Genomic DNA, 25258 nt, shown 5'->3' with positions numbered 1-25258 from the left:
CAAATTTTTTCAGTCTGAGAAAAAGAAAAAAAATTGAGTTAAATTAAAGAGCAGTAACTGATTCTTGGATGCATAAATTGTGCCATTAAGTTTTCTAGTAGAATATCCTTGATTCTGATTGGTATAATGCAACTCTGGTAATGAGCATAGATGGCATACTTTAGATATAGTTTTGCTTTTGAGTACTGTATATTTTACCATTTAATTTTTCCCTAAAGTTTTCCTTTTTATGTCACTTAAGTAATGTATGTTTCCAATCAAAGACCAAAAGAAGAAATAATAAAACAGCTACAATCTTACCCACCTAGAAACCGCTATTAACATTTCATGTTATATCTTTTGGGATCTTTTCCTAACATATATTTATATTTTTCCATAATAGGACTAGACTGTACATGTTTCATTAAAATGTACTTTTTTCATTCAAAACACCATGAATATTGTTACATGATGGGAAAACATGTGCTGCCAGCCATGAAGAAGTAACCTTTTTCAGACTTCCCTATCACAAACCACTAGAAAATGGTATGAAATATTTAAAACAACAATTTCAAATACTGGACCACAGGAAGTATGGGACTGTGATTCCCCAAATAAGGGAAACAAATTAGGTTAGCCCTACAGTCATCCTGGCTTTTTGCCTAGGGACAATTTATAAACTGTGGGGTAAGAGGCAAGCTCTAAAAGAGACTGGCCGTCTCCTGAGTTGAGGAGGAAGAGACCATTTAGGGGAGAAGAGGCATCTGGGATTTGTTAAAGTACGGGAGAAGATGAAGTGCTCCAGAAATCTGCACGAGGTCCCCTTGTGACACCATGAATAGCAATTTCTACTTGCATATGATGAAACTCCATGAGACTAGGCAAAGAGCAACTTTATGGAAAGAAGAATTATCAGGGAGCTCTAAGCTAAAAAATTGCCAAAGCTCACATAGAGCTGGGGAATTGGTTGAGTTCATGCCAGCCAGAGTGTAGAGACCTTGTTGAATACACAGGGATTTTGTTACAGATGTCAGCAAGGGCACACCGTAAGGGGGTGCGAAACAATCCCCAGGTCAGCCCTAATAAAGCTTAAAACAAGCTTAGCAGAAGTCAGATGGATCCACAAATCTCGTGTGATTCTGGGCAAGTTAATTAACTTTCTTAGTCTCAGTTTCCTCACCTGCAAAATTGGGGTGATAACTATATCTACCACCTAGTGTTGCTTGGGGATTAATTAAAGCTCTATAAGAATAGTTAAAGAGGGGTGGGGTAGGAAGGGTGGGAGGGAGACGCAAGAGGGAGGGGATATGGAGATATATGTATACATATAGCTGATTCACTTTGTTATACAGCAGAAACTAACACAACATTGTAGAGCAATTACACTCCAATGAAGATGTTAAAAAAAAAAAGAATAGTTAACATTCATTGAGCACTTACTGTTAGACATAATTGGCTTATAACAAGTACTCTATAAATTCCGGCATCATTTTCAATGGTTGTATGACATTCTGTCCTCAGGAAAGAGCTGTGGCTAGTATCAAAGCTCGTGCGTGCAAGGTATTTCTTTATAGCCACCAAACAAAAAAACCACACTCAACAGCCATACCTAAAAAAGACTCGTTACTTTAGCAGTCAGCCAATTCAGTATTTATGGATGGTTTTCAATGACTTGTTAAGTGAACCCAAAGATCTTTATTTTAACCCCCACTGCACAGAACGCTGTTCACTTACTTACTGACTTTACTCAACTGAACTGTCAAGTCTTGAATGCAGAGACTATGCTTACTCATTTTTTGTATTCCCTCATACAGCAGAGTCTGTTGCAGAGTGGACTCACAATAAATGTTTGTTTAGTTGAATTAAATTCAGAAAGTGTTCATTCATTTACAGAAGAAATTAGGTGGTAATAAAATGCTAAGTCCTGTTCCATTCTACAGAGGAACAGGTAAGCTGCCACATGAATGCAATGAACTTTCCTGTTTAATAGTTGGTAAGCAAATTCTTCCTTTATCACAGGAAATTAGTGCTAACCTTTCCTCTACCACAGTGTGCATTCAAGCCCTCAAGACACCCTGCTGAGGCAGATGGGTGACACGCGAGCAGGAATGTTGTAATAGGCTCAGCATGAAAAGAACCCAGAAATTAAAATAAGATTGAAGCCGAGTGGAGAAAAAGGTTATTAGAATATGTTCTAGAGAAAAAGCTGGAGAATGCTCCATGATCCCTTCCTGAGGGGAAAGAAAAATGTAACTTTCGATTAACTCCCTGATACCTTAACTCTCCCTTCTCCCACATGCTCCTTTTAGCAAAAGGAAACCAGCCAATGGCATTTATTTTCACTCCAAGCCTTTGTCAGACTCTCAGGATGTCCAGTAGCTCATTCTGACCACTTGGTGGACATGGCTTGGGCTTTGGACTCAGATCGTCTTGGGTGTGATCCTGGCTCTTCCCCAGACAGACTGGGAGACCATGAACAAATCCTTCACACTCTCAAAGCCCCAATTTCCTTACCAATAAGATGGAAATGTTGGTGCTCACTTTGAGAATGCTTGTGAGGACTAAACCGTCAAGTGTTGAGTATTCAAAAAGATGTGGTACCCTTGCTTCCTGTTTCTTGAAAGAAGAGTAAATAAAATCCGATTTTGAAAGCCATGTGAAGGGCATGTATCGTTTTCTTGGTCTTTCTCTTTATGTTCATTATGAAGCACTGCCCAAGAGTCTTTTCTTTCTTCTATGAATGGAGAAGACCCTCTTGTCCACCTTTTCATACCAAGGAAGGCGTGGCTTTCCCTCTGGCTCTTTGTGGCTGCTCTCGCATGGGCATGGGTTTGTCTTAGGGACTCAACACAAGACCACCCTCTGACCTTTCTGAGGTCAAATCAGCCTACGCTCAGCGTTCCCAGATGCTCTGCTCTGTCTTTTCCTTCAGGTCATTGACAGCCACACTGCAAGGGAGTATCATGGATCAGAGAGTGACTCTGAAGCTCCAATAAGCCAATGTAAAGGTCATCAGATTCTTTTGGGGTGAATAATTTAGCTTTTGGCCTCCAGATTATTCCCAAGGGGTAAGGAGTACACTCTTTCATAATTCCATGCCATATGCTACTCCTCTGCCTGAATTGTGCTTTCTCCCTCCCCCCTTTCCCAGAACAACTTGGCAAAATCTTACGCTTTTTTAAAGTTTTAACATGTTATTGCCTCCATGAAAACTTCTCTTTCTACATTACATTAACATTTAATGAGATCACATTACTATAACTAGAGTTTTTCCCTGTAAAGTTTGTGGTACAATGAATGTACCCCTTTCTATACTAAGAATGCATAAATTTAGAGTTTCTATTCTCCCTCACCTATCTAATAGCTAGAGAACCAGCAGTTCAGACCTCTCCAAGTTTCTTTTGTTCTATCTTCTACAAAGTTTGGGGTCTCGGGTGACTCTAAGTGCCTTTGGATGGGAGGTGGTCCACTTGGCTTGGTCTCACTTCAGTGTATTTTCTGTGGCATACGGATGCTCATGGATTGACAGAAGCTGGCCTGGGCAGGTTGCGTCCAAACCCCAGCTGCAGAGAATTCCAAGGTTCCAATGATGGCCACAGATGTTATAATAACTTGGTGTCCTGCAGAAGAACTCCAGCTGAATTGTACAAGGCCTTTGGAATCAAAGACTTTTCATCTTCCTCTTTCTTTAGTGGCATAAGGCAGTGGGGATTGGGACTGTTGTAGAACAACACTCAGGGAAACTGTGCTGCTGCTTGATGGTTTCAAGTCAGATCAGAAACGCACAGGTATTCACGTCTCATCAGCAGAAAATACAAAGGGCTTGGGACCATGTAACAAAGGATTGGGGAAATGCTTGGGGTAAACAAGGGAGTATGGCAGGAACAAATGCTACGTGTTCCCCACACTGTTTTCTCTCCTTGAGAAAGTAGCAAGACATTTCCCAATCTCTACTGCAAGTAGGTTGGGGTCATATGACTGACTTTTGGACAAAGCAATGTGCATGGAAATGATGTAAGGCACTCTAGGCATGGTCTTTAAAAACCTGACCCTCGGGACTTCCCTGGCAGTCCAGTGGTTAAGACTTTGCCTCCCAGTGCAGGGGGTGTGCGTTCGATCCCTGGTCGGGGAGCTAAGATCCCACATGCCTTGCAGCCAAAAAACTAAAACATAAAACAGAAGCAATATTGTAACAAATTCAATAAAGACTTTAAAAAAATAAATAAATAAAAACCTGACCCTCCAGCTCTCTTCTCCTTTCCAAGGCAATGTAAAATGAGTTCCAGGGGCAGGGTTTCAGGATGAAGGTGAACAACTCAACTCTCACTGGACTGTGATATGGGTGAGAAACTTGCGTTAAGTCACTGCTATATTAGTGTTTACTGTTACCCTAGCATAGATTAACTGACTTAAGAAGAGGGAAGGAGCTTTCCTTGCCTTTCAATCTATTCTATAGTTAGGTCCAGGAATTAAAAAAAAAAAAAAAAAAAAAAGTAGCTCCAGAAAATTCCGAGGAGCTACAGTTTAGTAGGAAAACATCTACTAGGCTACAGCCGAAAGGAATACAGCTCTAGCAATTAGATCTTTTGGTTTTCACATACAGCTAGCAGCACAGACTAGTCTCAGGGCACCTAAGTGAGGACATTTCTAGAAACTTCCACATTATCAACTCAGAAACAATCCACTTCGTGTCTTTCTGGTGATGCTCCTCTCCCAGGTCTTGGCTCTCTTTTGTTCGAATACAGTCAAGCCTTCTTCCCTTGTATCCTCCTATAAGGGGAAGTCATCATTGGTGAGACTAATTGAATTATGCTCTTCTAAGGGAAGCTCTGCTTAGTGATTCTGGATAATTTATCATTTCCATCTATAATCTGAAGTAGATGACAACTTCTCTTGCTAAAATCATAATTTTAATCTGTAGGCAAATGCCCATGATATTATGTATTACAGTAATAAGCTGTACTTATAAGCTGTACTTATACCTGTATAAGTAAGTATACAGGTATACTTACTGGTATACCTGCCCTAGTAAACTGTGATCTCCTTAAAAAAGGGGACCATAGTTTTGCATGTTTGCCATCTCTGTATGTCCAGCACCCAGCAACCAGGCTTGGTATAAAGAGATTTATGGTCCAAAAAGAAATGACCAAGGTACTTACCTTCCAAAAAACACCCAGAAGCTTTTTTCTGCTTTTTCTATTTTTTTTTAAATCTTTATTGGAGTATAATTGCTTTACAATGGTGTGTTAGTTTCTGCTTTATAACAAAGTGAATCAGTTATACACATGCATATGTTCCCATATCTCTTCCCTCTTGCGTTTCCCTCCCTCCCACCCTCCCTGCTTTTTCACTTTGCTTGTGGTGGCTCTTTGCCTGGAAGTTGGAAGCTACAGTTCTGCCACACATTTCTACCAATATTTCTCCTTAGAGAGCCTTTACCTAGGATAACCTCTTTGGGGTGGGCACAAGGATATGCCTAGGGACATGCCCCTCCCCCGCCATGTCCAAGAATTATAATGAAACAGTTGCCTCAAGGCTGGAATTACCCTCCATTCCTGCTGGCAGCAGCCAATGGCTTTCTGGGGCTAGCAGGCTGAAGTCATACTTGGAACAGACTTTGCTCATGGAGATTCGTCTCAAATGCCATGTGCAAGGGTGACTGGCCATTACACCCAAAATAAAACTGGTTAGTGGCCCTCCTCCTAATTTTTTCTCAACTGAGGAAAACAGCTCAGGAAACAAAATTCTGAGGACTCATATACTGAGAGAACATAGAATCGTAAGAGTTTAGAGACGAGAGGAGACTTTAAGATCTTTTTCCAATCTCCCCACTCAGAAAACTGAGAACCAGAGAGCAAAGTGATTCACCCCAAGTCAAAACATTTGAGAGCAGAAAAGCCAGAATTAGAACTGGGTTGCTGGAGAATGTGGAGGTACTCTTTTCATCTTACTCTTAAGCTGCTAAAACACTTTTTTTCCTGACAACGTGTGGGACCCGAAGTTGGGCAATACCTACGATACATACTGTATACTGTGTTCAAAGCTTCACAGGGGTCATCTAATCTCACCTCAAAAACACTAGTCTCTGTTCTGCAAAGGAAGCAGCTGAGACTTCATTAAGCAGCACAACAACCTGCCCAAGTCCGCCCAGCCACTCAGTGTCTGAAGAGACTGAATATCTACCTGCCTGTTTCTAGGGCCCAGGATCGTAACTGCATTTTACGGCAATTTGGTGCCACTGAGGAATGAGTATGTTGTAACCCCCAAATCCAAGCCCTTCCTGAATGCCAGAGCATGCCCTCGGCCGAGCTGTGAGACACACCACTTGTCTTTAGGGCACAGGACCACGTCACTTGCCCAACCTACATCGAGCCTTCCAGAGGGGTTCCTTTTGCTTTGGAACCACTGACTGATTCCCTCAATTTTGGTTTTAGCTCTGCTGCCAACTTCTGTGTGATTTTTATAAAGTTCCTACATCTCTCTTTACTTCATGAGTCACCTCAATGCCAACTCCAATAAGTTGTGAATCAAAAGTCTGAGTCTCTGTGGCGAAAATCACTTTGAAGCCACAGACAGGCTTGGTGGAAAAGTATGTATGATTAGTGATGCTTGCCATAGATACTAAGGGGTTGGTATCATATATGATATGATTTGCCATCCACAGACCAGAGGATTTTTGGGGTCCCTCTGAGGTACCTCCAAGTTAAAATGAAGTCCTCCTTGAATTGGCAGTGAAAGAATTAATCAGTTAGTTATTCCTTCCCTCCACCTCAGAAACCTGCAGTCTGTGGAAAAGATCTTTGATGGTGAATCTCAGGAAACAGCAAATCCAATATTTTGCCCAGTGGGCAAGCACCCTCCTACCACCAGCTGGAAGGGCACATGAGGCGCCCTCTTTAGCTATAACTTGAGGTGATCCACAAGTGCTTAGAGCAGAGAGACAGAGGGAAACTGAGATGCCCCAGGACTTGAGAGGTGACGTGTCTAGGTTTAAAAAGTTTCATTATAAAATTTGAGACCTTGACAATCTCCCTGTATCTGTGTGATTAGGAATAGGGCAAGCAGAGCCAGAGGGGTAAAGCACCATTTTATTTCACATATTTACTGAGAATCTCCTCTGTGCTACGCACTATGTTAGACAGAGAAAACAAACAATAAGCGAGGCACAGTCCCTGGCTTCATGGAATTTATCAACTGTAGTAGAGATGACCAGCTGTCCATCAGAGATATATGCTTCCCCTTCCAGAGACGAGAGGTGTTACTGGAAAGAGGCTGTCGGACAGAGATTACTTTTCTCAGCCTCCTTCAAAGTCACATGAGGCCTTAAAGTGAGTTCTTGCCAACAGAATGAACAGAGGGGATGTACTGCACCTCCAGGGCAAGCAGCCTAAGGAGGAGATGTGCCTTCTACACTTTCTTTCTGCTCCTGTCCTGGATGAACAGTCTCCTAGAGGACTTGGGTACCACGATGACCTGGATCACCTGTGGAAAACTAACTGCTGGCGATTAACACCTGCATCCAACTGCTATCATGGGCAAAAAATACACTTGGTCTGAGTGTGAAAATACAAGCCACTGAAGTTTTGGAGTTTATTTGTTACATCAGCTAGAGTTTCTTCAACAAATACACCCTATAGTGTTTGGAACAGATACATAAACCAGAAATTACAATGTCACTTAATTTTGTCTCACGATAGTTCTATGTGCTATGGGAATATAGATCTGGGGATCAGGAAAAACTTCCTGCTAAAAACTAAACGGCCCATAGGAATTAGCTATGGGAAAGGGTGTGGGTAGCATGGAGGTGGAGGGGTCAGAGGAAACGGCAGGTGCAAGGGCCCCGAGGAAAGAAGGCACATGGCACCTTCTGTAAAAAGCAGAGTTAAAAGCTTGCACTTAAGGTTGAAACAGGGAGTGGGGAGTAAACAGGATGCAGTGGTGAACAGGGCCAGATCACGGCATGCTGCAAGTTTTAACTTTGACGTGAAGACAGTGGCAATCCATTATTGCTTCCCACTCTCTAGCACAATGTCAGCTCCAAACGAGTGAACATATATTTGTTGCCTGGTAGATTAACAAATGAGTGGACCATTTAAGAGCCTGTTGTACTAGTTCAGATGAAAGATGATGGGGTATAAACAAAGGTAATGAAAGGTAATTGATGTGGATATAGCTGAGAAATTTATTACTTAGCAAGTGATTGTTTGTGTGTGGGAGTACAAGGATGGTTTCCAGGTTAGCTTGCTTGGTGAGTTGCTACTGGTATATATAATAATTGCCATGTACCAGGGACTGTTATAAGCATTTTATGCATGGTCATTTATGTAATCCTTATAAAACCCTACGAGTTAAAGTTAAGTACTATAAATATCAGATGAGAAAAATGTGGCACAGAGGGATTAATAGTTCACCCCAGGTCACACAGCAAGTTACCATTGGAGCCAGGAGTTAAACTCAAACAGTCTGGCTTTGGAGTCTGTGCTGTCAATGGTAAGAAGTTTTTATCTGCTATTATAAGACACAGGAGGGGACTCTGCATTGGGAAGAAGAAATTGAGTTCAAATTTAAACTTGTGAAATTTAAGCTGTCTGTGGAACACACAAGTGGAAATATCAAGTAGGGAGGTGAGTATTTGGAATACAATAGATGAAGACTGCGCCTAAAGTTCAAACTCTAAGAAAATGGTCACAGAAAGACTGAGAGTTTATTGCAGTTAGTACAAAACTGCTAAGAAAGAAAGCAACCATATGAGTGTAGACAATATGAGATGAAAATGTTGGGTGGCATAAAAGACATCAGTGGGCTTTACAGGATGTGCATAAAGAAAGAATAGGAAGATTGAAATGGAGTAAAGACAGAAACATTTCCCCTAGTTAAACCTGACTAAGGGCCCCTTTGATTTCCTAATGAGAGAGGGCCCGGAAATCACCAGCAGAGCTAGAGTATATCACTGCTTTTACTATAAACAATGGTTAACATTTATTTAGCACGTGCCCCTGTTCTGGACACTTTGAAAGCACTCCGTGCACATTTTCTTTTTTGATCTTAACAAATCCATGCAGTAGGTATACTTTTTATTCCCATTTTACATATGGGGAAACTGAGACTTAGGTGAAGGAAGCTGCCCAAGGACGCAGGAGTGACAAGTTTTGGAGTGACACTTCCCTCGAGCCTTCTGACTCTTTATCCTGGTAATGCCCTTTCTCCTACTCTTCACATACAGCCTCGTCTAAGCCAGACTGTGTTTCTGAACTAGGAAGTTTCCCAATGTTCACAATATGTTCTTCATGTGTGTTGTTCAAGACAGTCCATTGCTTTCTAGCTGCCCTTTTCCCCATTGACTTATCTCTGGACTGACTGGGAGGTGGATGCTGTACTTGCATGTGCAATTCCCAATTCGTTACTTCCTGGTGGACTTGATTTCTTATTCTGGGGCCCAGGAGGGTGAAAATTGCCCAAGAACATCCTAGGGTTTATTTGGGGCAAACTATGAAGAAGGTAAATTGTGCCCTTTCTTCCTTTCATTTGACTTCAGTAACTGCCTTTTCGCTAGTACTATCCCAACTCTGCAACTTTCTTACTATTTAAAGTACTTTTATTGAACCTCTTCTGTGAACCTGGATCTGTGCTCCATGTTGTACATATAAAGATAAATAAAATATGTTTTACTGTAAATTCAGGAATGTAAGCAAGTAAGTAGAGTGTGATATGATAAATGCTATAAAAAAAAGCTTCTTCAAGGTAGAGAGAAGCACAAAGCAGGGAGTACTAAACCATTCCTAAGAGTGGGGGTTTGATAGTTCTAGGTATACTCCCCAGGGCTAGAGCAAGTTGAGCTGGTTTTCAGAAGATAAAAGATTCCCTGGGCTGGATGTGGAGGTCATGTTGAGTAACCGGTGAAGAATCAGGCAGTCTGGAGGTACAGAGGTCTGATTTACCAGGGGACAAGCTAGAAACAGTGAGTAGTCCATTATGACTGGGGCAGAGTCTGTAAGATGGAGAGAAATAGGATGCAAAGCCAGAGACAGATTTAGAGAGGGCTTGGATATCATGCTAAAGAGTTTAGACTTTCTCCTGTTCTGACCAAGAAAAGCCAACAAAGGATTTTCATCAGGGCAGCAGTATTATGAGACTTTTGTTCTTTAGGTTCATTCTGGTGGCTTCTTGGAAACTGATCCAACAGATTTTAGAGACACAGTTTGAGGGTAGGATAAAACTGAGAGATAATGAGGGACTAAATGAATGTAGATGCAGTGGAAAAGGAAGACAAGGGTTCTGAGAGCTATTTATGAGAGATTTATGAGAACCCAAAGGGAATGCTGACCAGGGCTGTTAAGGTTTCTGACATGAAAAAGTAGGGATGGTGATACCATGCAGCAAGAAAGGAATTCCAGGTCCAACAGGCTTCCAGAAGGGATGAAAATAAATAAGTTTGTCTTTGAATGTGTTTTCATTTGAAATTCCATTTGTACATCCAGGTAGAGATAGTGAATGAGGGATTTAAAATATAGGTTTGGAGTTTAGGAGAGCAGTGTGGGCTAGAGACAGAGATTTGAAAGTTATTAGCACACAAATGGTAAATAGATGTGTTTTTTGTAAGAAAAAAAAAAGGGTAGACTTTATTCTATAGAGTGAGAAGAGAGCTAGGTAGAGGATGGAAACTCCTGGCATGCCAACATTTAAGGGTGAAGAAAGGAAAAAGAGAGAGAAATTGTTTACTGGATGATTAAGGGAAACCAGACAGAAAGAGTTCACTGAGGCAAGGGACAAAAGAATTTTAAAGAGTTAAATGTCAACAGAGCAACAGGGAATAAGACACGGAGTGAAAAAGGGTCAGCTGGCTGTGGCAGTTACTAGGTCACCAGAGACCATGGAAGAGAAGTTTTGTGAAGTGATGAGGCCCAAAGCCAAATGGCAGTAGTAGGTTAGGGAGTAAACAAAGCTTGAGCAAGTGAAAGCAGTAAATGCAGGCTACTGGTTTAAGAAGCTGAGGTTAGACAGGGTGACTTTGCTCAAGGTGGTGAGGCTCATACGGGGTGTAGCCAGGGCGTCATACCAAGTGGCCTGAGGCATTCAAATATCCTTTGAGGGTTTTCACTTAGTCATTTATTTATTTATTCAGGTATGTATTGGTCACCTACTCTATTCTAGATGACCAGGAGTTAGACCCCTTAGATAGCGTATCGTGCAAAGCAAGGTATGGGTAAGTGTCAAGAACAGTCTAAGATTTTACTCTACTTGCAAGCTAACACGTTAGCCTGCCACGGTTTCATGGCAGCTGGCTGAAGGGAGGAGACTCCTGGGTCAGAGAAAGAGAACAGTTGATTGCTTATAGCAATAACAGTAACCAGAGTAACATCATTTTCTTAAGCCAAGTTCTTGAGCCTCAATTCCCATAGGGTGGGTGACACAATTAGGGCCATGTGATGTCTACATACACAGCAAGAAGCATTACAGGGGAAGAATTCTGAGTTTAGGGAACTTGGATCTTTTATAACGGGCAGCAAGCATTGCCTAACCTTTGCCCCAATATTTAACTCTATTATATTGGACAGCAAATAAACCTGCCTTCTGCCTTCTACTTCTAGCTTCCACAGCTGTCTGCTATACAAACATTCAGGAAAAAACAGTCCAGAACAAAGGGAAGCAGAGCTTCTACTTGTAAGATGTGCAGAAATACAAAAAAAACCCATGGAAAATTGTCTCTGAACAATGATGTGGTATAAACTACAAAGTTCCTACTTAATATTCGTTTTCTTCCACTTAGTAATAAAACCCAAATAGATACCAGACAGAAATGTACCTAATTGAAGACTGCGTGAGAGCTGGAGCTCCAGCAGCCTTCTTGTGACTGAAGGTTGTAGCTACACATCAAAAGGGGTAGAACAGAGTGACAGGAGGAGTCTGGGTCCCTGATAGCAGCTATGGACTGACTGCCTATCTCTAGATTTTATGTGAGTGGATAAATCTTTATGTGTTTATGACATTATATTGGGTTTTGCACTATAATGGCATATTAGCAGCCATACACTAATAGTTACTATTAGTAACTGAATGCAGTTACTAACTAACACAGATGAGGGAAAGAATCCTAGACAGAAGTCAAGATAACGAGGGGATTAGAATTACAGCTTTCAGTTTGCTACTAACTTACTGTGTTTCCATGAGTATGCAACTTGACCTCTGTCAACTTCATATTTCTCAGCTAACTCTTAGGTACTTCCTAACTCTAACATTCTTTTGGTTTTCAGTTCTTAAAATATCGATCCTTTTTTGTTTTTCAGTACTCCTTTGTTCTGTATCTTATTTTCTTTTGGACAGGTGCCCATCTGAAAAGTAACTGGATGAAAAGAAATCAGATAATATCTTAATTTGTTGTCTCCCTTCTCCTAAAACGGAAATATTGCACTTTGGAGATGTCTTAACCTAGGGGTACAACTTTCTAATGGATTCCCAGGCAGTTTATTTATTTATTTATTTGGCCGTGCAGCATGTGGAATCTCAGTTCCCCAACCAGGGATCGAACCTGTGCCCTCTGCAGTGTTAAGTGTGGAGTCTTAACCACTGGACCACCAGGGAAGTCCTCAGGCACTTTTAAGCTTAGTAGGTGAAGGGCTTAAATGAAAATAGCTCATAATAATGAAAATTATCTGTTATAACTTCTCTATTCTTAGTGCTTAGCACAGAACCTGGCATGCAATAGGTCCTCAATTAATGTTTATTGATAAACAAACCAACACCCTCATTTTAGAGAATAGAAAAATTAAGGGCTAGAAATGGGTGGGGGATGATCTCCTTTGATTATATTTGATAAACTGCTACCTTCACTACCATGCGGAATGTGGCCCAGAAGTTTTCATATAAAATAAATCCTTGATAATCTAAAATAGAAGAGGTCAAAAAGAAAAAAAGTGATATTTGAGTTAAATGGTTTCTGGTTATCAGTTTTTCTTTTTTAAAGAACAGTAGGTCATTTGTTCGTTGGAAACATAGCTGTCAGTTTAAATTATGCCCTCGTTTGAGTAAATTGATATTGGATAATGAGATTTCACTGAATGGCTATATATATTTTTTTCTCTGGGCTAAATAATTCCAGTTCCTCTAACCTTTTCTCATGAATTCTATTTTCTAGGTTCTTAATCACTCTCTTTGTTCTCCCATGAGATTGAATAAAAATGTTAACCAGTAACACATATCACAGGATGAGTTTTACATGAACATTAGCTCTACATCACCTTTAAGTACATCACGTCATTGGTGACTATAGTGTCAGATCTAGTCTTTTATTATATACTAGAATACTATTCTTCCTAACTAATGTGTGAATTGCCTCTGAGTTTGTATTAGTCTGTAGGTCCATGATGCCAACTCTCTTTATATTACCAAGAATCTAAATAATTAATATTAAGCAAACCAAATGGCAAGTTAGCAGGCGGGATTTTCTCATTTTCAATCTGAATATTTCATCTGTTCACTCATGAATCCATCCATCGATTCTTTCAACTAGCATGTATTGTTCTCTTACTCTGTGACAGGCTCTGTGCTAAATGCTGCTGTAAACACAAAAGAGAGCCCAGAGGCTCAAGGGTCAACACCAACTATAAACCAGCAATTACAATAGAGTATGGTCAACACAGAGATCTAAAGACAGGATGCTATAAGAACATGACTGCCCCCGAATGCACTTGCGTTCAGATATCTTGAAGGACAAGTAGTTAACCAGGCAAAAGGAGTGGTTGCTGCACTATGTAATACTAACATATACTATAAAATAGTTATTACTCCTAAAGGATTGTAGATTGGGGGAGATGACTTTATGCGCTTGCCATGATACAGGACCATGACTGAAGTAGAATGCCTTTCCTGTGTCAGGTACTATGTGAGATGCTGGAGCTACAGCAGAGAATAAGCTAAATACGTTGGGGAGCTTAATGTCTAGAGGAGGATACAGACAAGGGAACTGATGGTTAAAATTAGTGACCTATTTTTTCTCAGGACAGTATCAGTTTATTCCCATTGCCCTGTCTTAATTATTAACCATATTCCCTTTCAGTTTCAAAACTGTCCTGGTTTGAATGATAAAATTTTATATGGTCATCCTTGTCATGGTACAATGTGGCAATTGCTACCCAAGAGGTAATAGAGGGTGTGATGGGAGCCTTGATGAAAGAAGAACAAGAAGAAGCTTCTAACGCAGTCAGTGAATCAGTACACTGATGTTACTGATGACTTATTTCTAGAAATTTACAAATGATATCGATGAGGTAAATTCCTTATCCGAGAAGAAATACTCAAAAAAACTACCCAAGAAACTGTTTTAATAGCCTGACCCAGGGAATTGTTGATAACTCTGTTACACTGGTGCGGAAATGAAGGTGTCTAATGGAGCATCAAGCTGTGTCCATGAGAAGTCAGTTTTTCTCATATGCAATTAGCAGAGCTGTACAATCAATAGTGTGTCCCTTTGGAGGGGTAACAGAATCAATCGGTTTACAAGATTAAGCTTGTCTGGACGGCTGTCCATTCTGTTGGAAGAATGTTTGAGCTGCTATCAAAATGAATCCTGAAGTCACCCAAATGAAAATGTGTCTCAGAATTTCTTGAAGGTCCAAGTAAAGCGCTTGTGCACGTTTGGAAAGAAATGGATACACACATCATCATTCAAGGTATTTTTACTTTTTCCCATTAAACACATATATATACCTTGGAGGAAGAATCAGGAATATTTAAACTCAAAAGGCAAAACATACTTTGAGAATGGATTGAATTGATAAACAACAGATTATGTAAAAATGACCCCTTTTCTTGTATGTGTGAGGTTGGGGTTCCTTAGTGGCTTAGTGGCGTGTCATCCAGTCAGGAGGACTCAGAAAGCTAAAGAGAGAGGAGGAGGGCTGAAGAGATACCTATTGTCATGCATCCATTTATCATTCTCAACTGTCTGTAACTACAGGTCCAGGGGAAGAGAAAAAGGAAAGTCTCTGAGAAGGTAGCATGACTTTTGAAGAGCCAGGATTGGAAGAAAGAAGTAAGGGAGAAAACCAAAAATATTTAGCATCTCTACATGCCAGGCACTGGCTGAGTGCTTTACTTATGATGCCTCCTTGGTTCCAACAATGATCCAGGCGTAAATATGATGAAACCTGTGAATATGGGAAACCCGTGACTTAGGCAGTTTCAGTGATTGGTCCAAATGTAGGCCACATACACTGATGGTGCCTCAGCTAAAGCCCAGTTTAGTTAAACACCAATGACTGTGCTATTTCTTCTATTTATTCTTCCAGTAATATCTTGGGTCTTAAAAAATGGATACTTGTGATATGTGAAGTTGGTGAAAGGAGAGGAGATTCCTAAGGGAAAGACTGGCATGAATGGAGGCTCTATTTTAGCCGGGAGTAGAGCATGTTTACAAAACACATACCATAGACTCTTCTTCCATCATGGCTAGAGGTAGCCAAAATACAGCATAATCTTTTTAGCAGCAGAACAAAGAAATAATAATAATAAAAGATGAAATTAAACAGAGAAGATTATCATGTTCTCTGTAAAGAATAACCAGAAAATTCATCACGGGCCCTGTATCAGTTGGAGTTCTTGGTTGCAAACAACCATTACCACTTTTGGTTAACTACAGCAAATGAAGAGGGGAAATCCAAAGAACTGACTTTCAGGAAGCGTAAGAACCAGGACAGCTCCTGGAATCAAGGAAGCAAAAACTGACAGTTTCTTCTAGGAGCTGCCACCAGCATAACGATCCAAACTCCAGTTTGGCTACGGGCCCACTCTTTGATGAGTGCAGCACTGAGAACAAAGGAGGTAGTTCCACAAAGCAAAAGCCATGTTAAAAACTACATGATGTTATAAAAAAGAACGAAATAACACCATTTGAAGCAACATGGATGGACCTAGAGATTGTCATACTGAGTGAAGTAAGTCAGACAGAGAAAGACAAATATCATATGATATCACTCATATGTGGAATCTAAAACAAAAAAAAAAGGAACAAATGAACTTATTTATAAAACAGAAATAGAGTCACAGATGTAGAAAACAAACTTATGGTTACCAGAGGGGAATGGGGGGAGATAAATTGGGAGACTGGGATTGAGATATACACACTACTATATATAAAATAGATAACAAATAAGGACCTACTGTATAGCACAAGAAACTCTACTCCATACTCTGTAATGACCTATATGGGAAAATAATCTAAAAAAGCATGGATATATGTATAACTGGTTCACTTTGTTGTGAATCTGAACACCTGAAACGAACACAACATTGTAAATCAACTATACTCCAATAAAAATTATTTAAAAAAACCTATGTAATGTCAGCAAAAAACAGCCTATTGCCTTTAATTCTCACCACTATGGCTTTAATGCCCTTCCCCTATATATTCGTTTCTTAGAACTGCATAACAAATTACTATAAACTGGGTGGTTTAAAGCAATGGATTTATTCTCTCAAAGTTTGGAGGTTAGACATCTGAAATTAAGGTGTCCTTAGAGCCATGCTCCCTCTGAAGGCTCTAGGGGAAACTCCTTCCTTGCTTCTTTCTAGTTTCCGGTGGCTCTAGCGGTTACTAGCATGCCTTGGCTTGTAGTTGCATCATTCCAATCTCCCACTCCATAGTCACATGGCTTTCTTCTCTGCGTGTGTCTTCTCTGCGTGTACGCTCCTCTCCTTATAAACAAAAAGTGGCCATTGAGCTTAGTGTCCACCCTAACTCAGTATGACCTCATTGAAACTCAACTAATTACATCAGAAAAGACCCTCTTTTCAAATAAGGTCACATACCGAGGTCCCAGGTGGCCATGAATTTGAGTTGGATACTCTTCGATCCACTGCACCCTGTCATTCTTAAACCATTTGCTACTTTCTGTCAGAAACTAACTACACTGACCTTTAATTGACGACTTAAGTGTGTCTTTATATGGGGCTGTGAGCCTTTAAGTACATAAACATGTCATGTTTATGTTTTGCTCAGCATCTAGTACAGCGTCTGCTACACTGCAGGCACAAAATCAGTTTACTGAATGAATACGTAAGTGAATACACAAATGAATTACTAACTAGTAGAAGACATTAAAAAAAGCTATAAAACTCATGAATGACACTTGGCATGTAGCCCTACACAAGATTAGAGTCCCATGGCTCTGTCATATACCAGAATAACACTATTGCAGAAACAGCAAATAAAATTATGTTTCCTATCCCCCAGGAGGGTTTATAATGAATCGACTATTGAGAAAATTGACTTTGCTTCCACTTTGATGCTTACAAATTCTCAGAAAAAACAGACAATTTCCAACTTCCATGTATTTTCCTTATATTTCTCATCTAACTGACCTTTTCACAGTGTGATTACATCATGCAATGCTGTTTATCTCCTCCCTTCCTTGGCCGGCTTTCTTTACTTTCACACCCATTGCAGAGGAGTTTGCTTTTCCTTCAAGGATTTTATTTTTGTACCCTGCTGGTCTGCACTTAATTTACATCTTCTCCTCCAGCTTCAAAGGTTTGCGGAGTCTGTGGCTTCACCTCCTTAACAGTGGTCACTTTACTCTTTGAAGTTGAGTTTTCATTGGAAGAGAGACACTGTGTCTTTTGGCTCTTTCTCTTCACCCACACTGTCCGGAGATGAGGGCAAACCACAGCTGCCCTAAGGATTTTATGGGATAAACCTGATACTTTCTGAATATAAGGAGATAGTCCGCTTCCCTGCTATGACTTGGAACAGGAGAGAACAATGATTCTAAGTTTAGGCAAAATCTTTAGAGGCGCTGATCCTTAAGTGTTGCTCTGTCATGGGAATGTTTTGGGCATAAGAGGACATATGCACATTCCCACAAATCACCTGCGAGAGGCTGGCAGCGCTGTCTTTTATTGTTGACTCCCGTTTCCACAATATAACCTTCCTCCTTTGCTGTGCCTGCCCTGATCACACTTCAAGTTTACAATACAAGATTTGTTTTCCATCCTGTTCCTCATGCTTTGAGAGAGCTCACTTTGATGACAGTGCCAGGAACTAATTGTGAGGGGAACCAATTGTATGGGAGGATAAAGTCCATGGAGGCCAGAGGTCCACTGCATCCTGAAGAGAAGGGAGGTGCCATAAGAGGATGTGATTCCAGGGAAGATTCCCAACTTCCTTTCCTTGAGAACTCTCAGTATAGGATGTCCAACTCTCCCACTGGATTTAATGAATCTTATGTTTGGAATGGACTATAGAAAAATTCAAGCTATTTTAGAATATGAATTCCTTGGGCAATTGTTATAGAAAAGAAAGAGCTGAGAGTCAGATCAACAGGAGGCAGAATCTTAGCTCTGCCTCTGGTTGGGGTAACTTAGGCTAATATTAACAATACTGGCAAGCATTTATTTAGCACATACTATGGGCAAGGCAATGGGATGAGTGCTTTGCCCTCAACAGCTTACTTTATCTCAATTAACAGTTCCGTGAGTAGGTATTATTATTCTTATTATGTCTTACAAAATAGAACACAAATATACCAGGTCAGACATGTCTCCTAAGGTTACAGAATTACTAAAGAGGAGAATCAAGTCTTAGGGTAAGGTGTTGTGTGCGCATGTGCTGAACAACTACATAACACTGTAAAAAACTATACCTTGCCAAGCCTTGTTTCCTCATATGGAAAATGAGACTAATAATCCTACTTATAGTTTAATAAGATTAAAAAAAGTTGTGGCTGGATTGTGAAAGTGACTAGCTAATTACCTAGAACATACGTTTTCAACATGATTGTTAATACTCTTCTTTCTGCCTTTCTCTCTTCTGGAAACTAAAAACCTTACATCTCACCTTGGGAGACGCTGAACAAAAGGCTTTGCTATTGTCCAGCATGGCTTGGTGACTTGGCCCAGTGGTTCCACAGGGCTGACTTGCTCATACCCAGCCAGCCCCATGAGAGCAAAGTCACGGGAGCGGACTCTACAAGGCTGCCAGGCATCGCTCTCTCCTCTCGGCACATCCTACTTAGCACAAGACTAATACGTGTTGGCCAGAGAAGCCTCCCTTTTGCTCCCTGTTTCACAATATCTTGATGAAATGTGGTTCAAAAGGGCACCAACCAAGAGTTACACAACCTCCCACTCCTGCAGCATTAAGAAACTAAAGCATCCTTCTGACTCTTCTGCAGCTCAATTGGGGAATCCGGTCAACCTCTTAGCCCCTTAGAATTCCCAGTGCGGATAACCTAAACCTTAGCCTCATTTCTCTAGGGGGCTGTTATTAGACCTGCTTCATTTATATAATTTTCACAGCCATCCTCCAGCGTCAGTGCCCAACTTTACACAACCGAAGCTCAGCAAGAATCAGAACCTCATTCAAAGTCATGCATGAAGAATTCAAACAAGATCTGTTTGATTTCAAGGCTCTTTATATTATTCCATTTTTCATTATTACACTGGACTGGCAGTCCAGGGAACAGTATTCAGAAAAAGCATTCATTCATTCATTTACATATATTTATTGAGAGTCTATGATGTGCCAAATAGAGATGCTGGGGATATAGCAGTGAACAAAGAAAACTCTTCTGTTCTGGCAGGAGCTTGCAATCGAATTGAGTAGGAAACAAACAATGAATAAACATATAAATGTGTAAATGTCAGGTAACAGTAAGTGTCAAGAGGAAGATAAAACAATAAATGCTGGAGAGGGTGTGGAGAAAAGGGAACCCTCTCGCACTGTTGGTGGGAATGTAAATTGATACTGCTACTATGGAGAACAGTATGGAGGTTCCTTAAAAAACTAAAAATAGAATTACCATAGGACCCAGCAATCCCACTACTGGGTATATACCCTGAGAAAACCATAATTCAAAAAGAGTCACGTACCACAATGTTCATTGCAGCTCTATTTACAATTGCCAGGACATGGAAGTAACCTAAGTGTCCATCGACAGATGAATGGATAAAGAAGATGTGGCACATATATACAATGGAATACTACTCAGCCATAAAAAGGAACGAAATTGAGTTATTTGTAGTGAGGTGGATGGACCTAGTGTCTGTCATACAGAGTGAAGTAAGTCAGAAAGAGAAAGAGAAATACCGTATGCTAACACATATATATGGAATCTAAAAAAAAAAACGGTCATGAAGAACCTAGGGGCAGGATGGGAATAAAGACACAGACCTACTAAAGAATGGACTTGAGGACACGGGGAGGTGGAAGGGTAACTGGGACGAAGTGAGAGAGTGGCATGGACATATATACACTACCAAATGTAAAACCGATAGCTAGTGGGAAGCAGCTGCGTAGCACAGGGAGATCAGCTCGGTGCTTTGTGACCACCTAGAGGGGTGGGAGGGAGGGAGATGCAAGAGGGAAGAGATATGCGGATATATGTATATGTATAGCTGATTCACTTTGTTATACAGCAGAAACTAACACACCATTGTAAAGTAATTATACTCCAATAAAGATGTTAAAAAAAAAAAAGAGTCAAAGCAGGCTTCTCTGTTAAGGTGACTTCTGAACGGAGCCTTGGATGAAGTGAGGAAGCGATTGATGTGGGTACTGGGAAGGAGCATTCCAGGAAGTGGAGACAAAGGGTGCCAGGTCCCCGAGGCAGAAGTGTGCTCCACATGTTTGAAAAAGAGCATAGCGGCCCACATGTCTGGCCAGAGTAGGTCACATCACAAATGATCCCTGCCGGGCCATTGAGGGGTCTTGGTGTTTTGTTGTGAGACAGATGAGCTGGGAGAAGGGGCGGAGTGGAGGGGGCTCTGACCTTCAGAAAGTCACTTCAGTCTCACCACTAGAAAATGAAGGGCTCGGACTGCATAGATAGTTCCCAAGCCTGGCTGCACGGCAAATCCAATAAGCATCCAGTTAAAGATCTAATTGACTGGGCTCCTGCCTAAACCCACAGACCAGGATTCAGTAGGTCTGGGGTCCCAGCTTCATTGGAGGTTCTGATACCCAGATGTATTTGGCACCGTTTTCCTAGACCCATTCTAGGATTTTCCTGATCAACCCCTCCATCCATCATTATGTCTGTACAGGGAAAGAGCAGTAAATACAATATCAGCAGGTGTGAAAAGGCTTCTGTTATTGTTATCTGTGTAAGCAATTACAGTATGATCTCATTACCTTCCTCTCTCATGACTGCTTTCTTTCTTCCTCTGAACATGAAGAAGAGATTAAATAGCTAAAGAGAGCAAATTATTACATTCTAATGCAGAAGGCTCTTGGATCAAACCCACTATTTCTCTGTGTACTTTTCTGATGGCGTGCAAATTGACCTGATCAAACTGGAGACTTGTGCGCTATCTAAATAATGTGCTTTATATCCTGTAACATTCCTCCAATCACTCATCCTTTCAATAAACTTAATCTATTGATTTGGATGCCTTATTCTATTTCACACTCTTTCTCTTGCTCAAGAAAAGCCTCAGTAGTCTCATAATGAAAGTAAAATAGACTTAAAACGCTCAGGGAATTTTCCTTCCCCAACACCCTTTATACCAAACCCAGCCATGATAATAAGCATGAAAAACTGCTACAGCTTCAGGTGGATGAATTTTGAATTTGAGAACTGACATAGATCGCTTTGCCTACTGATTCGTGCTGTGTTCTAGATTAGGAAGAATGCATTTCACAATGTGTAATCACAAGTGGAAACTTTGATGCCCAATCTTTTCGAGCAGTTTAGACCATAGATTTCTCTGGCACTAGCTCAGCAAACTTTTTCTGTGAAGGACCAGAAGCAAATATTTTAGGTCTAATATTAGACCATGCTGCAACTACTCAGCTCTGCTACTGTAGGACAAAAGTAGCCATAGATAATATGTAAATGAATGGGTGTGTCTGTGTTTCAATAAAACTTTATTTACAAAAACAAGTGATGGACTGGATTTGGCTAGCAGCCAATTTCATTGAATTCCAGTCTAGTCTAATTCCCCTGTTTTTGTTTTTTCTTCTCATTTTAGATTATGACATTGAAGCCCAGAGACGGTATTGACTTAAACTTGCAGCACAGCCGAGAAGGGAACCTGGGTATAATGCTCCTTAGATTACACCAGACAGATCTTTCCCAGGGGTTCATGTTGATATTCAGCCACATGCACTCCCATCCTCAAATGCAGAACTGAGAATGAGTTGAGTACAGGCTGGTGAGATATTGGTATGTGCGTGAGACCACTGTCAGTGGCTCTTGTGCCTGCTGCCTATCTTTCCTCTTCCCTTTCTGGTTGTGGGGCTGTGGAAGGTACTGTTAATCTGTATTAAAGGTACATTTATACTTTCTGCAACCATAGCAGGTAAGAACCAAGATATTAAAGGAACTGAGAGTAAATATTTGAGACCAGCTATGAGGATGGCATCAGTGTTGGACCCGAATGCATTTACAAACATACTCCATTATCCAGCTTTTCTGTAAATAGACTGTCTCCCCCAAAAGCTTCCTACTTACTTTCCTCTGAGCATAATTTGTACTCAGTACCATGGATTCCAACTAAAATTTTGCTCTTTTGGGCCTAAAACACCATTCAGTTGATTTTTTTTTTGAGAAGTGAGATAAAAGCAAGTGGGTTGCTTATAATGAAACAGAAAGTTGCAAACTCCAATTTCCTGTAGCTCCCCAAATCTTGCTCCAAAAAGTTGAATACAGTTTCGTCTTCTTGCAAAATTTTGCTTATAATAACAAAACCCTCACATTTCTCTTAGATTAACAAAGACCCTACGTTTTGTTCCTTATTTTACTCTTTTCTACAGGAATCTCCCATACTGAATTGACTTTTGGTCAGAACCTGAAGAGCTATGGAATTTGCTGTGAAATTGCCACTTCCTATTTATTAATGAAGGTTGAAGGACAATAGTCCTTGCTAACTGGAACTTTCTCTACCCTATGCTACTAACTCCTCAACCATGATTCCAGGGTTACTTAATGTTCCTTTCCCCTAATTATAGTGACCACACCCATATCTTAAGCTACATTTTGTTTGTTTGTTTGTTTGTTTGTGGTACGCGGGCCTCTCACTGTTGTGGCCTCTCCAGTTGCGGAGCACAGGCTCCAGACGCGCAGGCTCAGTGGCCATGGCTCACGGGCCCAGCCGCTCCACGGCATGTGGGATCTTCCCGGACCGGGGCACGAACCCGTGTCCCCTGCATCGGCAGGTGGACTCTCAACCATTGTGCCGCCAGGGAAGCCCTTAAGCTACATTTTAAATCCCACATTGGTCGACTTCAGACTCATCTCAGGAATAAAATGGACAGAGATGACATGTGTGGACACTTGTGCAATACTGTTGACAACATATTACATTTAGTTGTCGCTTTTGTTTTTATTTTCAGCATTTCTTCCAGGGTACTTTATTTTTATGGCAAATATCTGGATACTAGAATAAAAAAAAAAATCAGTAGGTTTCCAGTATCTGGTTATCAGGCCCCACTTTTCTTAAGTTCTAGGAGGAAAATGTTTTTCTCTCACTATTACTAAAAATCGATTCTCTTTAGTGATTTAAAAATATTTTAAGGGAAATATATCCCTGCCCTTTTAAGGATCAAAAGCCATTTGTATCAGCAGAAAATAAGGTTGTAAAAGTCCCATAAGACAAAAATTATAATTAAAAAGTGATCTTAAATAATTCTATGCAAAATAAATTCTACCCAATTAAGTAGTTCAAAGGAAGAAATGATGTAGACCTGTGATTTACTGCAGACCTTTTGAAAATTGGAAGTAAGAATTGGAACAACTACTGCCGTTAAAAAAAAAAAAAAAGAAAAATCAGAGATGAATTGTGTTACTAGAAACTGTCCTTCCCTAATTACACCAGCCTTTGAAAGAACAAGCTGAGGCCATGAAGAATATAATGAAGGTAAAGTCAAAATACACTTTGGTTGTATATTTCTCCTAGCAGTCTTCAAAAAGAAAAACTCACCTTACAGGGAAAAGGTGAATGGCTAGCAGGGTCTCCTTAGAGACTTTAAGGCATCTTGATTTCAATGTTTGTACCAATTTCTGACTGACTGATTGAGCCATTGACTGGTTGATTGCCCGTTACATGCTAGGTATTCTGCCAAGCACTATAATGGTAGCCTCTGTTTTATGGGTCAACATCACTGCCACTAGAGTTTGACTTTGCTGCAGGTACTCAGATGACGTTATCTTCTCACCATCCCAAGGGCCTCATCACTTCTCCCTAAGTTATTCATTTCTATGGTCAAAGCCCATTCTGCTGACAATACAGTGTAGGAATATACCATATTTCCATGAGTCACTCAGTGTTACACTTGGTGAGCTTTCTTAGTCTTCAAACCTCACTTACATCTATTGGGCCTGATGACATGTAGACACTAGGAATACAAGATGAATGAAACACGAAAACCTCTGCTCTAGCTGGAGAAACACATATGATCAAAATGTCTTATACTGGGACAAAGACTTCAATAAAATATAAGAGTCAGTGGGGACTCAGGGGAAGAATTTGGCAGCTTTGTCATGGACAGCAGTCTTCCCAGAAGTGACACTTGATTTGAATCTTGTAGGTAAACAGGGTTATTATTACCTTTTTTGCGAGGCCAGTTCCACTATCTATGATAGATCCTTCTTTCAAAAATGTCATTTCTGGCATCCAACCTCTGCCTGAGACTCAGAAGACATTCAAATGTATCTTCTACCCCAAATCCCTACTCAAAGGAAATTTAGTGCTATACCAAGACTAGACTAAGTACGAAACTCCTTTACTGCCAGCAAATATTTTTATCTACTTGTGATACTATCCCTGAGATTGAAGGGGACTTTTGATCATAATTTACTTGAAAGCCCCCAATATACATCTTTATTATTTCTCCATTGGATCTCTTTGGAAATAGATCTCCTTGTTGTTTGCCTGATTTGACAGATACCACTCTTGTACAGTAAATTCTATACACTGGGTTCCTTAACATCTTTCTGTGAGCTCCATGATTTTTCTCTCTTCCTGGTCACTTGACAGAATTAAGGAGTTGGTTGCAGCTAAAAGCAAAAAAAAGTATGAAGGAAGAAACATGTAAAAAGGACCAGAGAAGGAATTTCTCTGATATAAATGGAAGTAAAAAGTGGCACACATGAGAGGACACCCACTTAGGAGACACATCTACTGGACTATAAATGTGCATGGGGAAGAGGCAGGAGGTAAAGCTGGGGAGACAGGCAAGAGCCAGACCGGGAAGCCATGCCACGGATTTTAAAGCCAAGCCATTACATGCCATGCCGAGGATTCTGAGCTTCATCCTTCACGTAATCAGAGACTCATGAAAGATTGT

General features: G+C 40.6%; 1 protein-coding gene and 1 long non-coding RNA gene across 9 annotated transcripts in view; one reads left to right on the top strand and one right to left on the bottom strand.

Annotated features, from left to right (window-relative positions):
• The window catches only part of LOC113633830 (uncharacterized), a 609230-nt gene that overhangs the window by 113601 nt on the left and 470371 nt on the right, over nucleotides 1–25258 (bottom strand). The gene's annotated exons all lie outside the window — the stretch shown is intronic.
• Nucleotides 9848–23040, top strand: LOC113633832 (uncharacterized). The gene is made up of 3 exons (XR_003438362.1): nucleotides 9848–9937; nucleotides 21943–22136; nucleotides 22727–23040. It is a non-coding gene; the product is annotated as an uncharacterized LOC113633832 (long non-coding RNA).

This window comes from Aethalodelphis obliquidens, unplaced genomic scaffold (genome assembly GCF_003676395.1).
Source record: "Aethalodelphis obliquidens isolate GAN/ISIS:26980383/991018 unplaced genomic scaffold, ASM367639v1 scaffold41, whole genome shotgun sequence".
Taxonomy (NCBI): Eukaryota; Metazoa; Chordata; class Mammalia; order Artiodactyla; family Delphinidae; genus Aethalodelphis; species Aethalodelphis obliquidens.
Note: the sequence above shows the minus strand (reverse complement) of the source record. Positions and strands in the feature narration are given on the sequence as shown.